At 43.8% G+C, this 15309-nt stretch overlaps 1 protein-coding gene across 23 annotated transcripts in view; it reads left to right on the top strand.

The window, feature by feature from the left end:
• Positions 1–299: 299 nt before the first annotated feature.
• The window catches only part of PPFIBP1 (PPFIB scaffold protein 1), a 167655-nt gene continuing 152645 nt past the window's right edge, over positions 300–15309 (top strand). For all 23 annotated transcript variants that reach the window (XM_089671704.1, XM_089671707.1, XM_089671711.1 and 20 more), the window contains exon 1: positions 300–423. The gene's annotated coding sequence lies outside the window, so the exon portion shown is untranslated. The remainder of the gene's footprint in view (positions 424–15309) is intronic.

The raw sequence follows: 15309 nt of genomic DNA on the forward strand, positions 1-15309 counted from the left end.
CCTCTCCTGGGCTCCAGAGCTCTATTGATCCATCTCTTTTAGGATGAAGTACTTTGATCTGTGTCCTTCTCTCTTTCCCCAGTGATTCCAGTGATCTGTCTCTCCGGGATCCACCTTTCCTCTTCCTGTTCCTCTGTTACTCACATCAGGATGATCTGCTGGAAAATTTGGAATGTTCCCTCTTTGGAACTGACAGTCCCCGCAGCCAATCATAGGAATCCGAGTGCTCCACTGCCCCTCCTCGCCTTCTATCAGGACACTGCGAGTGCCGGGGGCGGAGCTAGTGACGTCAGGAGGAGTCCGGGCTAGTCGGGGGAGACAGAGGGGAGCCGGGTGGGGAGGCGACGGAGGGAAGCGGATTGTAGACGTCGGTGGGGGGCACATCGGTGGCTCCGGAACGGCACTTTGGACACCAACAGGCAGGTAAGCGTGAGAGAGACCCAGGCTGGAGCTGGGAGGGAGAAGAGTGAGTGTTTCTTTAACTGTCAACCATGTGCCAGGGGCCCCTAGGGGCCACGGTCTTAACTGGGGGCACTTTGTGAATCGAGATCGCAGGCAGTGGTTGGTGTTCTCTCAGGACATAGAAAAAAGGCATGTGTTGTGCAGGACACATGGCATGGCTTTACTTTTTTGGGGGGATGCTGGGACTTGTGGTTCCTCTAGCTGCAGACCCCCCATCCCAGGCTTGCTTCCTTTTGACTGCCCTGTATCCCACAGGATGATATATTCCCCTTCTGGTTCACAGATGGAAAGTGAAAAACTTGCTGAAAACTTTTCAATAACTCTGTAGATGCTGTGACTTGTAGTCCTCCCTCAGCTGGGAGTCCCAGATCGTCTTCCTTCAGCAGCTGGAGGACGTCCGAGGCGAAAACTTCAACACTCCGCAAAACTTTCCTCTAACTTTGTCCATGCTGTGACTTGTAGTTCTGTTTTGTAGAGCTTAAATTTTATCTAAAGCTGAAACTTTAACTCTGGGCATGCTGGGAGTTGTAGTCCGTCCGACCCACCCATTCTGCTGTGATCCATAGACGTTCTTTAGTTGTGTATTGAAGTCAATTATTATGGCTAATTAAAGTTGTTTTTGATGTTTGTGCTCATGAGACTGTGTGAGACTTAAAAGGCAAAAATATTTATATTCCCAAAAAAAGAAAAAGTCATAACAGTCAATCAGACAAGAAAACAATAGACAGAAACAGTGACATGGTCTTCGGAGGATGGTGGTTTGGATGAGAAATGCCAGCCTGGCCACAATGGCCCGAAAGTGATTCTGCATTGTGTCCTAGAGGGCCAACAATGGTTCATAAACCTCCAACTGCTAAACAGGACAAGAAGCAATAGTAGACAGCCAGAAAAAACGGTTTCTCTTTGGAACTTGCTGTGACTTGTAGTTCCACACTGGACGGGCTGTGCTGTTACTCATATTCACCATACAAGCTAAAGGCTAGGTTCACGCTTGAGCATTGGCGTCTTTGTTCAGTTCTTGCGCATTGAGCGCATGTGTACACGTGTTTTTAGTGTGTGTTTTTAGTGTGTGTTTTTAGTGTGTGTTTTTGTGTGTGTTTTTGTTTAGGCCAATTAAAAGCAGTTTACTTGGAGGAGATAGTAGTTGTTAGGCGCTTCCCAAACAAACAAAAAAAGTGTGCTTCCATTAAAGTCTATGGTGCCAAAACCCGCCTTTCTGCCCCAAAAGAAGCTCCTGTACTTCTTAGGTGCAACAAGTGACAGCACATCGGTCAGATGTGAACGGGTTCCATAGAATAAAATGGGAATCCGCTGGGTGCTTCGGAACGTTCCGACGTGATTGGGGCTTCAGATGAAGGAAGGAGGCAGCTGGTTGGCCCCTCCAGGCTTCACTACCTCTGCACCCACCGTCTGTAGAAGTATTTATAGCAGAGGGTGGAAGCCAAAGCGTCTTGTTGCTTGTGTCTCCTCCAGGCTGATACATGAGAGTTTGACAGGAACCTGAAGTGAGGGGGCAGAGAATTCCCTGTACTGAGGGGGAACAATCGGTCCCTTGTCCTCAGATCAGTAATGAAAACACCTGGAGCCGCAGGGTGGCAGGACGGGGCAGGCTCTGGAAAATGAGTGCACGGCCCAGATAGCATCCTGAGCTAAAAATGTATCAGATGAGCATGTGTGGGGAATAGTCCAAGACTTGGTACTGCTTCTGGATCCGCCTCTGAGGCAAAGGATGGGTTCAGAACCTAGCCAGACAACAGGACCGGATGAAGGCTCTCCATACAGCAACTGGGCTCACTTCCCAGGACACATAAAGTAGAACTGTAGAAGTTTATCATACTATACCACAACAATATCCCATTCAGAAAAGCTCCACCTTGTATCAGTGGCTGTGCCTAGGCTGAGACTGTGTCCTCAATCTGCTGGAGGCAGGAGGAAGCATTTTCTCAGTCTCCTTTCCATAAATGATCAGACTGTACATTGTAACTTTGTAGCTGGTTACAGATGAGAGGCTGGATTCACACATTTTCATGTGATTTTTTTGGAGTGTTTTTTTCCCAGACATTTTAAGGCTTGAGCATTTTTGTCTTAAAATGTAATTAAACTCAGACTTTGAAAACTTCTCATTACATGCTATGTAACAGAGTGTGCATACTCAAAGCCAATATAGCATTTGTCTTGTGTATAGTGAAATATACCTGGTTGATTCTGTCTTCAGTTTTCCCTCCCATCTTCTCTGTGTCCCCATTGCAGCCTGAGACCAGCTAGTGTCCTATACTGAGCATGCTCCAGTTCCCTTCTCAGCTCTTTATTTCCTCCTTTTTCTTATCTGTGCAGCCGACATGACTATAGAGTCACACATGAGGGGTGTATACACAGTGGTAAATGACACTCCCCTCCCTCCTCCATTTCCTCCTATTGCTAAACACTACAAAGGTGGGATATAATATGCTGATTGATTTCATTCACTAAGAAATTCACAAAAAAGATTTCAATATAAATCAGTATTAAATATATGAAATGTAATTGCTAATATCTGTAAAGTATAAAAAAAAACTTGGATGCAGATGCCATCTGAACAAAGTGAAGGCTATTGTCAGTCATGTTTGACTCCGCCTACTCTATGTTAATGCCCATAAAATACACATTTGATGTTCAATTATTATTATTATTATTATACAGTATTTATAAAGCGCCAATAGTTCACTCAGCGCTGTACATTACAAAGGGGGACAGAACATGTGACAGAACAATACCAATACAATGCAAAACATGAGGGGATCGAGGGCCCTGCTCTTTCGAGCTTACAATCTAGAATGAAGAACTATAGGGAGCTATGAAACAATTGTTTTAATATTTATAATTTAATTTGAATTGTTCTTCTGAAAGACATCATGTGACTGGCACAGGACCAATTAGGGCTGGCCAAATACAGACTCGCATTATAGAGAGCATTCAGCAAGGCAATAGAAGCCCCTCTTAAGGATCTTTCCCTGAAGATGCCAAAAAACAGGGAGAGATCATGTGACCACACAGCAGTACTGCGGGAATAAGGTACTTTGAGGATTAAAAATAAATAAATAAATAAACGGGCATGATGTATATGATTTATGTGAATGAATCCTTGCAATTAACATTTTTCTGTTAAGTATCACTTTAAGCTGGCCATAGATGGATTGGATATTGGATGGATCAGCAGAGATTGGCTGAGATAGGATCCATCCATGGGCAGGCTGGTTGTACCCAAGTCAGTCCATCATTCGACTTTGGTACAAGCAGCCTGCTAGATTTTTTTTTTTTTCAACATGTAAATACTGCCAGCGGCTATAGCCTCTAACAGTAATCATTGTGTGCTGCCAGCCAGGAAGGCTTCTTCCTGGCAGAACACAATAGCACTGCAGGAGGGATTCCCCCATCAACGTAGTCAAATAGAATTGTTTTCTATTCTACAACCCGTCATTGCAAGAAAGAAAATCAAATCCTCTGTGCTTTGCCTTAGCCAGCTTGTTACTAGGAGGACGAGATGGTGGTTAGGTGTAAAATCATGCAGATGGAGTCCAAAACATGCAATCATGTCCCAAAGCAGTTTGGGTATTTTTTTCAAGGCTAAGAAGATGTCATCGGTCTGCTTTAGACAGGAGGAAGCATTTCCTCAGTCTCCTCTCTCGGCAGGTGCCCCCATGGAAAGACGCTTTCAGTGGGGGTACTTATGTGGGCTTGCTCCCGAGCCGACCTGTCTGCATTTATTGACACAGATAAGGCAGCTCAGCCCCTCCTCCGGCTCCCTCGTCACAGCATTTGATTGACCGCAGCAGGAGAATGCATTAAATTGTTACTAAACCCAGGACCCTGCATTCACTATATCTGGTCTCCCACAGTACACAGAGGATGGAAATGCAATTATTTTAGTAAATATCAACTGCAAAATACCTCTTCTCATCAGCAGTTAGAGCAGTCTTGTGACTTCTGTCAGTGTCCAGCTGAGCACTGGTTAAAGATTGTAAGAGGAGTTTTCATTCTACTCTAGGAAGATGCAGGACCCCTGACGTCATATGACGTCCTCCCATTCTCACTGCGCATGCGCGGCTCCGGGAGCGCGCAACGCGGCGATCGGCGGTGCTCTGTGTCCCTCGGACACTGCGGATCACCGAGCCAAAGATGTCGGCTCGGTCATGTGATCAGCTGTGTCCAATCACAGCTGATCACATGTAAACAGGGAAATGCTGGTTATCGGAATTTCTCTCCTCACGAGCTGTCACGCTGACAGCTCGTGAGGAGAGGAGAGCCGGTAATCGGCATTCCTCGGAGGGGACATATACACTGATCATCAGTGTAGCCCCAGCAGTGCCACCTTTCAGTGTCCATCAATGCCAGCTCTCAGTGCTTATCCATGCCACCTACCAGTGCACATCAATGCCGCATGTCGGTGCCCATCTAAGCTGCCTTTCAGTGTCACCCATCAGTGCCAGTCAGTGCTGCCAATCAGTGCCATCTATCAGTGTGCATCAGTGCCAGTCAGTGCTATATATCAGAGCTGCCTTTCAGTGTCCATCAGTGCAGCCTATCAGTGCCCATCACTGCAGCCTCATTAGCGCACATCAGTGAAGGAGAAAAATCACTTATTTACAAAATTTTATAACAAAAACTAAGAAAAAATTTTTTTTTCAAAATTTTCAGTCGTTTTTGGTTTTGTTTAAGAAAAAAAAAACCCCAGAGGTGATTAAATATCACCAAAATAAAGCTCTATCTGTCACAAAAAAATGATAAAAAATTGATATGGGTACAGTGTTGCATGACCACACAATTGTCATTCAAATTGCAACAGCGCTGAAAGCTGGAAATTGGCCTGGGCAGGAAGGTGTTGCTGGGTACACTTGGCTTGCCAACAGTTGGTGCTTTATAAAAGCAGAACAGCAGAATGTTGGCTTGGTTTTAAGACTGGTAGTCCTGGATGCAGCCATTAAGCTCACATATTTTAGTAAGCTGGCATTCCCAGGTGCTTGGCAGGCTGATTGGCACTGCTGGATACACAGTGATTGCCGACTGCCACTGCTGGTTGCCAGAAAGCTGGCACTTGTGGGCTCAGTGCTAAATCTGTCCCTCCCAGCACAGTGTTCAGACAGGATGGCACCCTGGGCAGTGCGATGCCATTTAGTGCAGTATTGGTACAGACTGGTAGTCTTAGATACATTGCATGTCCAATATGGAACTTCATTGGTGACTTTGGTGCCTTCATTATTTCGCTAAGGTAGCCCATAGTATCTGGCTGCTGCCTTTGGGGTGCCAGACATCCTGGTTACTTGGCTTAGGCAGGCTTGCACCTATGACTCTAATATAATCTAGTCTTGCATGCTATGGGGTGCTGGCACTTAACAGTTACAGTGCTGGAACCAGCAGCTCAAATTGTTGGTCCCAGTAAGACTGGTATCATAGCCAGCATAAATGATGAACATTTAATCTGCCTTTGCCTTCCTTGATTCCTTCCCCCTTCCACTCCTCCAATCAATGCACTAATTCAATTTTTACATAAAACCTTCCCATGTTCATTATATACATTGTTTTAGACCCAGTGACATCATTGCTGGGTCTCTATGCCTCTCTATGCAAGGCAGGCAGATCATGGCTTATTTAGAGGGGCCAGCAGGCTGCTGTACTTTTTTCAGGAAGCTGAATATGGCACCCTGCCCCTCCACTAGCCTAGATCTGCCTGCAGTATAAAATTGCCTTGATGGGTGGATGTCAGTCTGCAGGAGCAGTAGACTGTATTTGCATGCAAACTGCCCCCGGCAAGAACCACATGTGATGCTGAGCCTCCATGAGACTAGATAATGCTGGACTTCCTCCAGCCAGCTATGTCTGTACAAGTGTGAAAGACTGAAGGGAAGGCTATTGGTCAGCTTAATGGAGTAAGGGCCTCACTGTGCGGAGATGGTACCGAGGGGCCTGGTCACACTATGAGCAGTTACCTGCGTTTTTCTGCATGATAACTGCAATAACACTTTAAAAACAATTTTTTTTCTATGTGTCATGTTCACATCAGAATGCTGTGTTTCTCCGTGTTCCAGATTTGTGCGATTTTATGCAACATGTTTGCATAATATCGCACTGCAGCATGCTTCGCACAGACAATTAGGCTAGAGGAAACATGCCTTATGCAGGCCATAGACGGGTTGAACATTTGCCGATTTTTCGGCCCAAAAAATCGGTCGTTCGTTTGGCCGACCTTACCACCAAAGCTAAAAAAATTGGCCGACTAAATCATAAAGTTCACTCCATAACTTATGTCCCTTGCAGGTCACGGCTCATGCGGGGATTTTTTATCAGTAAAACGATCGGCTGATTTGCCCATCATTGCCGGGAAAATCGGCAGACCGTCAAAATTGTCTGTGAATTTTCCAACATGACCGAAAAAAAAATGTGCGAAAAACGGCCAACCAATTAATCCACTAACAGTGTGAATATCGTCCGATTTTCTTTTCTTTTTTTTTTTTTTGCCTGCGAGTGCTTTTTTTATGAGTGTTTGTAGTAGTATAAATGGGACCGCGGGCTCACACGTAAGCGGTTTCCGCAGCATTTTGCAGAAACGCACTACAGTCCATTTAACATGATTTCACATCTCCACGTTTTCACCCGGTGCATTTTTTTGGAAAGGGTCAGGGACACTTTTTTTTTTTTAACACAGTTGCGTTTTTGGTTCTATAGACTTCAATAGAAATGCTGCAGAAAAGCATGTAGTGCATTTTTTTTGTTTTTTTTTTCTTTGCAGCGTTTTTTTGTTTTAAATCTGCCTAGCAACAAGAAAAATAAAAAAAGCGGCAAAAATGGAGCAGAAACGGGTCAAATGCAAACTGCATAGGTATGAAATGCAGGTCACAGTTGATGTGTTTTTTCAGTACATTTTACGGTGCAGTTTGCTTTTAGTTTTTTTTTTTTATGTGTTTTTGATGCGTTATTGTTGTCATTTATTTATTAATCACAGGTACTTGTATAGCGCCCCCCATTTTGTACATTCACATCGGTCCCTAACTCACATTCATAAACATACGAGGGCCAATTTAGACAGGAGCCAATTAACCTACCAGCATGTCTTTGGAGTGCGAGAGGAAACTGGAGTACCTGGGGGAAACCCACACAGGGAGAACATGCAAACTCCAGGCAGGTGGTGCTGTGGTTGGGATTCGAACCAACAACTCTAGTACTGCTATGAGGAAGTGCTAACCATTTAGCCACTGTGCTACCTTATTCAGGAAACCCACCAAAAATGCATGTATGTTCATGCGTTTTTGATGCATTTACATTGAAGCCTATGGAACCAAAGATGCAATCTATTGCAGGCAAAAAGTCCCTGACCCTTCCCAGAAAACGCACTGGTTGAAAACGCACAGAGGTGAACTTGACCCATAGGAAATAATGCTAGATAGACTGTAGTGCGTTTCTGCAAATTCAAAAATGCACTTCAAAACGCATAGATGTGAGCCTAGCCTAATACGGCACTAAATATGCCAGTGCAGGCATTGTCAGTAGCCTGGGCATTCCTATCCCAGAGTAATGGAGTCTTTTTTTAGTATGACAAAGGCTGGCAGGGGCACTGCCCTCGCTCCTTGCCATCTCCTTGTCCTTCATGAGCTCATGCCAGGCTCAGCAGGGAGCCAGCACTGTCCCTCTCCAATCCACTTTGATTTATTGCTGAGGAGTCCACATGGCTCTGTGCTGGGTGTAAACTCTGAGTTATGCTGTATATTTAGGATCTCCGAGGATCAGTCCCCCCCCCCCCCTCCCCAGCTTATTTTAGCTCTTCTCCTTTTCTCTCAGCTGCCTGAAAACCTTCCCTTGAATTGTCCGGATGCTGCGATTTTGCACGCTCTGTTGGCCGCCTCCTCGTACCCAGCTTTCCGTCCCTGTAAATTGCTGGGTTGCGTAAAACGATGGGAGATAAGTGAATTATTCTTCCCTACGGCTTGTGAATGAAAAAGTCTTTGGCAGTAAAGTGTTTGTTCAATAAATCTTTTTTTGAAAGTACGAGAAAAAAATCGCTAGAAGGAAATCGCTGGATCAGCATGTTCTGCAGCCGCTGTGGAGTAAAGGGCATGCTGAGCTTTGTAGTTCCATAGAAGCTGAAAAATTAATCTATTTACTAAAGGCCTGATTATTGGGCAGAACTCTGGGCTAATATTTATAAAAGGAAAGCTTCCTTTGCTCAAATGATGTGATTATTCAGATATCACATCATGCCAGCACCAATGCCTAAAATCTGTCTGTTTTCTTCCAACATGTTCAGCGCTCACAAATCGTGGCAGAGTCCGAGGTTAGGCACTTGGATCCTATTGGGCTAAATTGCCCTGTGAAATGCTGCCTATTTAATGTTTCAGGCAGTGGGAGCCTGTTGGGCTTTGTTATCTTAGGACGTGCTGTTGAACATGTTTCAGGAACCGGGGGCTAAAGAGTGAGGTTTTTGCAAACTTGTAGTGCAGGGAGCATAAATATTGCAAATTAATTGTGGGGCTACTCTTCCTCAGTGTAAATCTGTCCCAGGACTGCTTCTGTCTTGAAGATTTAGCTGTCAGTATGTACAGGTAGGTCCATATATATTTGGACAGGCACACAATTTTAGTTTTTGTTTTTCAGGTATTTACCAAAATATATTCAAGCTGTAGTTCTATAATGGATATGGGCTGAAAGTGCATACTCTCAGGTTTAATATGAGGGTATGTACATCCAAATTGGAGGAAGGGTTTAGGAATTACAGCTCTTAAGAGTAGCCATCCCCCCTTTTTCAAGGGACCAAAAGTATTTGGACAATTGAATCAAAAGCTGTTTCATGGCCAGGTGTGGGCTACTCCTTCATTATTTCTTCATCAATTAAGCAGGTAAACGGTCTGGAGTTGATTCTAAGTGTGGTATTTGCACTTGGAATCTATTGCTGTGAACCTACATCAAGTGTTCAAAGGAGCTGTCCATGCAAGTGAAACAAGCCATTGTAAGGCTTCAAAAACAAAACAATTCCATCAGAGAGATAGCAGCAACATTAGGAGTGGCCAAATCAACAGTTTGGTACATTCCGAGGAAAGCAGATTGCACTGATAAGCTCAGCAACATAACAAGGTATGGACATCCACGGAAGACAACAGTGGTGGATGATTGCAGGATCCTCTCTATGGTAAAGAAAACCCATTCACAACATCCAGATAAGTGAAGGACACTCTGCAGGAGGTGGACGTATCATTGTCAAAGTCTACAATCAAGAGAAGACTTCACGAGAGCAAATACAGAGGGTTCACCATAAGGTGCAAACCATTCATAAGCCTGAAGAATAGAAGAGCCAGATTAGATTTTGCCAAAAAACATCTAAAAAAAAAGTCAGACCAGTTCTGGAGAAGCATTCTTTGGACAGATGAAACTAAGATTAATCTGTACCAGAATGACGGAAAGAAAAGTGTGGAGAGGGCTTGGAACAGCTCATGATCCAAAGCACACAGCGTCATCTGTAAAACATGGTGGAGGCAGTGTGATGGCATGGGCATACATGGCTTCCAGTGGCACTGGGTCATTGGTGTTTATTGATGATGTGACAGAAGGCAGACGGATGAATTCTGCAGTGTTTAGAGATATACTGTCAGCCCAGATTCAGCCAAATGCAGCAAAGGTGATTGGACGGTGCTTCACAGTACAGATGGACAATGATCCAAAACACACTGCAAAAGCAACCCAGGAGCTTTTAAAGGAAAAGAAGTGGAATATTCTGCAATGGCCGAGTCAATCACCTGATCTCAACCTGATTGAGCATGCATTTCACTTGCTGAAGGCAAAACTAAAGGCAGAAAGACCCACAAACCAAGAACAACTGAAGACAGCTGCAGTTAGAGGCTGGCAAAGCATCAGAAAGGAGGACACCCAGTCTTTGGTAATGTCCATGGGTTCCAGACTTCAGGCAGTCATTGCCAGTAAAGGATTCTCAACAAAATATTAAAAATGAACATTTTATGATTATATTCAATTGTCCAATTACATTTGAGTCCCTGAAAATGGAGGGACTGTGTATAAAAATGGTTGCAGTTACTACCACTTTAAGCGGTAATCAACCCAAAAGCAACCATTTATGATATTTCAGCTCACCAATTCTTTGATGTCATGGCTGCATTTTTCTTTTTTAGGTTTTGTTCTATTTTTATCTGGTGGTCTAGCCAGAAAGGCTCGGTTCACATCTGTGCGGGTGGTGCCGCAGCGGGACCCGACCAAATACCTGCAGCCGTACCACCCACACAGAGGAATGCGAGACCCGCAGGCGGGTGCCATTAATTCTAATGGAACGCTGCCTGCCCTGGAAATCACAAGCGTACTAGGAACCTCGATTTCCAAATAAGTGCAGGGACTTCTTCCCTGTATGTCCCGGGGCATGGGAGTCTATTCAAATGAATGGGCTCTAGTGCCCGCGCAAAGCACGGCCGCACATACAGGTGAAACTCGAAAAATTAGAATATCGTGCAAAAGTTCATTTTATTTCAGTAATGCAACTTAAAAGGTGAAACTAATATATGAGACTCATTACATGCAAAGCAAGATAGTTCAAGCCGTGATTTGTCATAATTGTGATGATTATGGCTTACAGCTCATGAAAATCACAAATCCACAATCTCAGAAAATTAGAATATTGTGAAAAGGTGCAATATTCTCGGCTCAAAGTGTCCCACTCTAATCAGCTAATTAACCCATAACACCTGCAAAGGGTTCCTGAGCCTTTAAATGGTCTCTCAATCTGGTTCAGTAGGAATCACAATCATGGGAAAGACTGCTGACCTGACAGTTGTGTAGAAAACCATCATTGACACCCTCCATAAGGAGGGAAAGCCTCAAAAGGTAATTGCAAAAGAAGTTGGATGTTCCCAAAGTGCTGTATCAAAGCACATTAATAGAAAGTTATGTGGAAGGGAAAAGTGTGGAAGAAAAAGGTGCACAAGCAGCAGGGATGACCGCAGCCTGGAGAGGATTGTCAGGAAAAGGCCATTCAAAAGTGTTGGGGACTTTCACAAGGAGTGGACTGAGGCTGGAGTCAGTGCATCAAGAGCCACCACAGTGCATCAAGAGCTGGTGTTGGTCCACTGTGCTTCATTAAGTCCAGGGTCAACGCAGCCATCTACCAGGAGCTTTTGGAGCACTTCATGCTTCCTTCCACAGACTAGCTTTATTGGGATGCTGACTTCATTTTCCAGCAGGACTTGGCACCTGCCCACACTGCCAAAAGCACCAAAACCTGGTTCAATGACAGTGGGATTACTGTGCTTGATTGGCCAGCAAACTCGCCTGACCTGAACCCCATAGAGAATCTATGGGGCATTGCCAAGAGAAAAATGAGAGACATGAGACCGAACAATGCAGAAGAGCTGAAGGCCGCTATTGAAGCATCCTGGTCTTCCATAACACCTCAGCAGTGCCACAGGCTGATAGCTTCCATGCCATGCTGCATTGAGGCAGTAATTGCTGCAAAAGGGGCCCAAACCAAGTACCAAGTACATATGCATTCTTATACTTTTCAGAGGTCCGATATTGTTCTATGTACAATCCTTGTTTTATTGATTGCATGTAATATTCTTATTTTCTGAGATTGTGGATTTGGGGTTTTCATGAGCTGTAAGCCATAATCATCACAATTATGACAAATCACGGCTTGAACTATCTTGCTTTGCATGTAATGAGTCTATCTCATATATTAGTTTCACCTTGTAAGTTGCATTACTGAAATAAATGAACTTTTGCACGATATTCTAATTTTTCGAGTTTCACCTATATGTGAACCTGGCCTAAGTATGTTTTTGGGGTTTTTGTTTGTTCCCCCCCCCCCCCCAATGCACAAGCTCTCCAGCGGAGTGTATCAGTTTACATGAGGCAAACTATTTACCACAGGCAGGGGCGACTACTTATTCAAGGGAAACCTTTATTCCAAAAGGGGAAAAAAACTGTGTGCTACAGTGCCGTATACAGTATGTTTTACAAAGTATTATCTGGAGCTCTGGTTCAATTTGTTAGTGTTTTTAAATCTGTTAATACATGTAACACTTCCGATCCTCCCCTAACCCCCCCAACTGACAATGCTGCTGTGCCTCCTGTGCTCCTCCATCCAGGGTTGTGGCATTCTAATACAGGAGGTGTGTTACTGACTAGATCTCCAGATGAAAAAACAAACAAACTAATGCATCCACCAAATCTAGAGATTGGTAAGCTGCAAAATATTACTGGTATTATTGGTTTTGAGCTTAAAGTGCTACTAAACCCACAACGGTGAAATCAGTCTGTATATGCAAAGCATGCTTGTTATACACACTGTCTAACCTAAGAAGTTAATCATTTGCATTGTGTAAAAAGGCTGTGTGATCCTGTCTTCTCTGATCCTCCCCTTCTTCCAGTGCCCCTTCTTAACTCCTGATAAGACATGTGGAGTCACTCTAGACATGCTCACTTTGGTGTGTATTGCTAGAGGTTGTTTTTTTTTTTGTTTTGTTTGTTTTTTTTCTTGGAAGAGTGCATGTGATCAACAAAGGGCCAATCAGCACTGTACAGACAGAGGTCAGAGGTTCTTCATCCTGCTACAGGAGAATGAAATCTCCTACAAGCTTTAACCAGTACACTGCTGGACACTGATAGAAGTCACAAGACTGCTCTAACTGCTGATGAGAAAAGGTATTTAGCAGTTTATATTTACCAAAATAATTGCACTTCCATGTTCCTTGTACTGTGGGAGACCAAATATAGTGAATGCAGGGTCCCGGGTTTAGTAGGACTTTAATACCACTTTAGTAAATGAGGGGAAGCGCTATTGACTTCCATCATCCAGTGTGGAAGCAAAAAATGCTTTTTTTTTTTTTTTTCTTCTTTTAATTTTCCTTGCGTGTAATTGGGTATTCTTTGCGAAGTGAAGCTTCACCTCATTTACTCTGGAGCCAGCACTTGTAAAGTGCACAGTCTATTTGCTTTTAACAAATCTACTCTACAGATGTCAATGGCATCACATCAGAAATCATGCAACGTATGTTTTGATGCACTGGTAACAGGTACTGCTAAGCCTTGATCAATGGTTGTTAACCCTGTCCACTCCAAACCCTAGTGAAAAATGCATAGTCAGCGCTCCTGAATGCATTATCTCTATACCTGATCACATGGGGGCATATTTGAGTGCATTTCTTCGCCCAGGAGCCACAGGTGCTGCATACAGCCACACATAGAAATCAATGGCTGTACGTGGGTATGCATTGATGCATATGCACCTTGATGCAGACAGACTGCATTCAGGGGTGTATGTCTACATGAATGCACTTTTTTTTTTTTTTTCTTTTTTACACAAGTACGCACATGCATCTGAGTGCAGCCATTGATTTCTATGGGTGGCTGTACGCAGCATCTGTAGCTCCCGGGTGGGGAAATGCACCCAAAATTCACACTGTATGGCCCTAAGATTTAATGTGCATAAGGCCTAAAACACGTGTACCAGGAAGATTCACCATTTTTAATGTACACTACCTTATAAATATACTCTATAGTTTTTTTCAAAGAGAAGATGATTTTCGTCATGATGGGAAAACACTTGTCATTCCAAATTTGATTGGAAGAAGCAACTTTGCTGCTCATTCAGCTCAAGAGATCACTGCGACCTCAAGGTTTAAAGTACCGGTAGCTGTCGGCCCAATCGATAAACTCTCATATAAGCTTCAACGTGTTCATATAACGTCATTTTTAATTTTTTAAAGTCTATCTTTCATTAAAGCAAAACGATACCTTGAATCCAGCATTGCACCATCCCGGAACAACCCCCGCTGACCATCTTTAGACAGCCAGCTTTTGGGTCTTGATCTCTGGTCACTATCATTGGCCAGGCCAAGATGACGTCTCTCCCACGCATGCGCAGGAGTTCCGTCAGCTTTGGCATTGCCAAATTTGTGCAGTGAGCTGTGCTTGCGCAGCTTACTATTCAGGGCCGGACTGGCAGGTAAGTAGCTTTAATAAAGAAGAGACAGATCATATCTCTTCTGAATTAGGCTCCATGTGCACTGCAGCTGATAAACTGACATTCAGGAGCTTTTCTGCATTTTTTTTCAGCAGCCTCTGAACTCTCCCTAATTTTTTCCTATGTGTCCATGTACGCTGTCATTTACAGGCAGTTGAGTTTACAGTCGTTTTTTTGAACGCACCAAACTTGCGTTCAGGAGTAGATTTTATCAGTGTTCCAAACACTTGTAAACGCGGCTAACCGCATTTATAAGCGTTTGCGTTTAAGCGTTTTTTAACTGTTCCATATCCAGATGCTGTCCAGAGCCTTTTTCCATCATCAGAAATGCATGCAAAGCTTTTTCCATGTATTCAAATGGACCCGGTACACCAGCGCAGTCAGTTCCAGGTTTTGCGTGAAGGAAAAAATGGTAGAACGCGCCGCATTATGCTCATGATGGGATCCATAGTGAATACAACCAGAAAAGACAGGTCATCTCAACACATACTGCTCTCTCTGCTTCTGCTCTCTTGATTTCTCTCAATGTCTGAAATAGTTAATTTTTTACTGTTTTTTTCAGGGCATTTTGGAAGGTCTCCTGAGGTTATCTTTAAAAAATGCTTCCAAATTCAAACGTGTATAAACGAGGTATGCAAACGTGGCTAAGCAGACATTTTTTAACTTACGTTTTCCAGCAGTCAGTTTCCATCATTCAGAAGTGTACAGGGAGCCTTATAAATCCTGCCTGTCCGCCCATTTTCATTTTCTAGCCTAAAGTTCCACTTTAAAATAATCCATGGTGATCCTGTCATGAAGGTCTTGGGTGACTACGCTCTGTTCATGTCTACCAGTTGTGTTCAGGTGAGTCTACAAAG

Source organism: Staurois parvus, unplaced genomic scaffold, assembly GCF_062004578.1.
Source record: "Staurois parvus isolate SC_StPar_1 unplaced genomic scaffold, SC_StPar_1.0 ptg000114l, whole genome shotgun sequence".
Lineage (NCBI taxonomy): Eukaryota > Metazoa > Chordata > Amphibia > Anura > Ranidae > Staurois > Staurois parvus.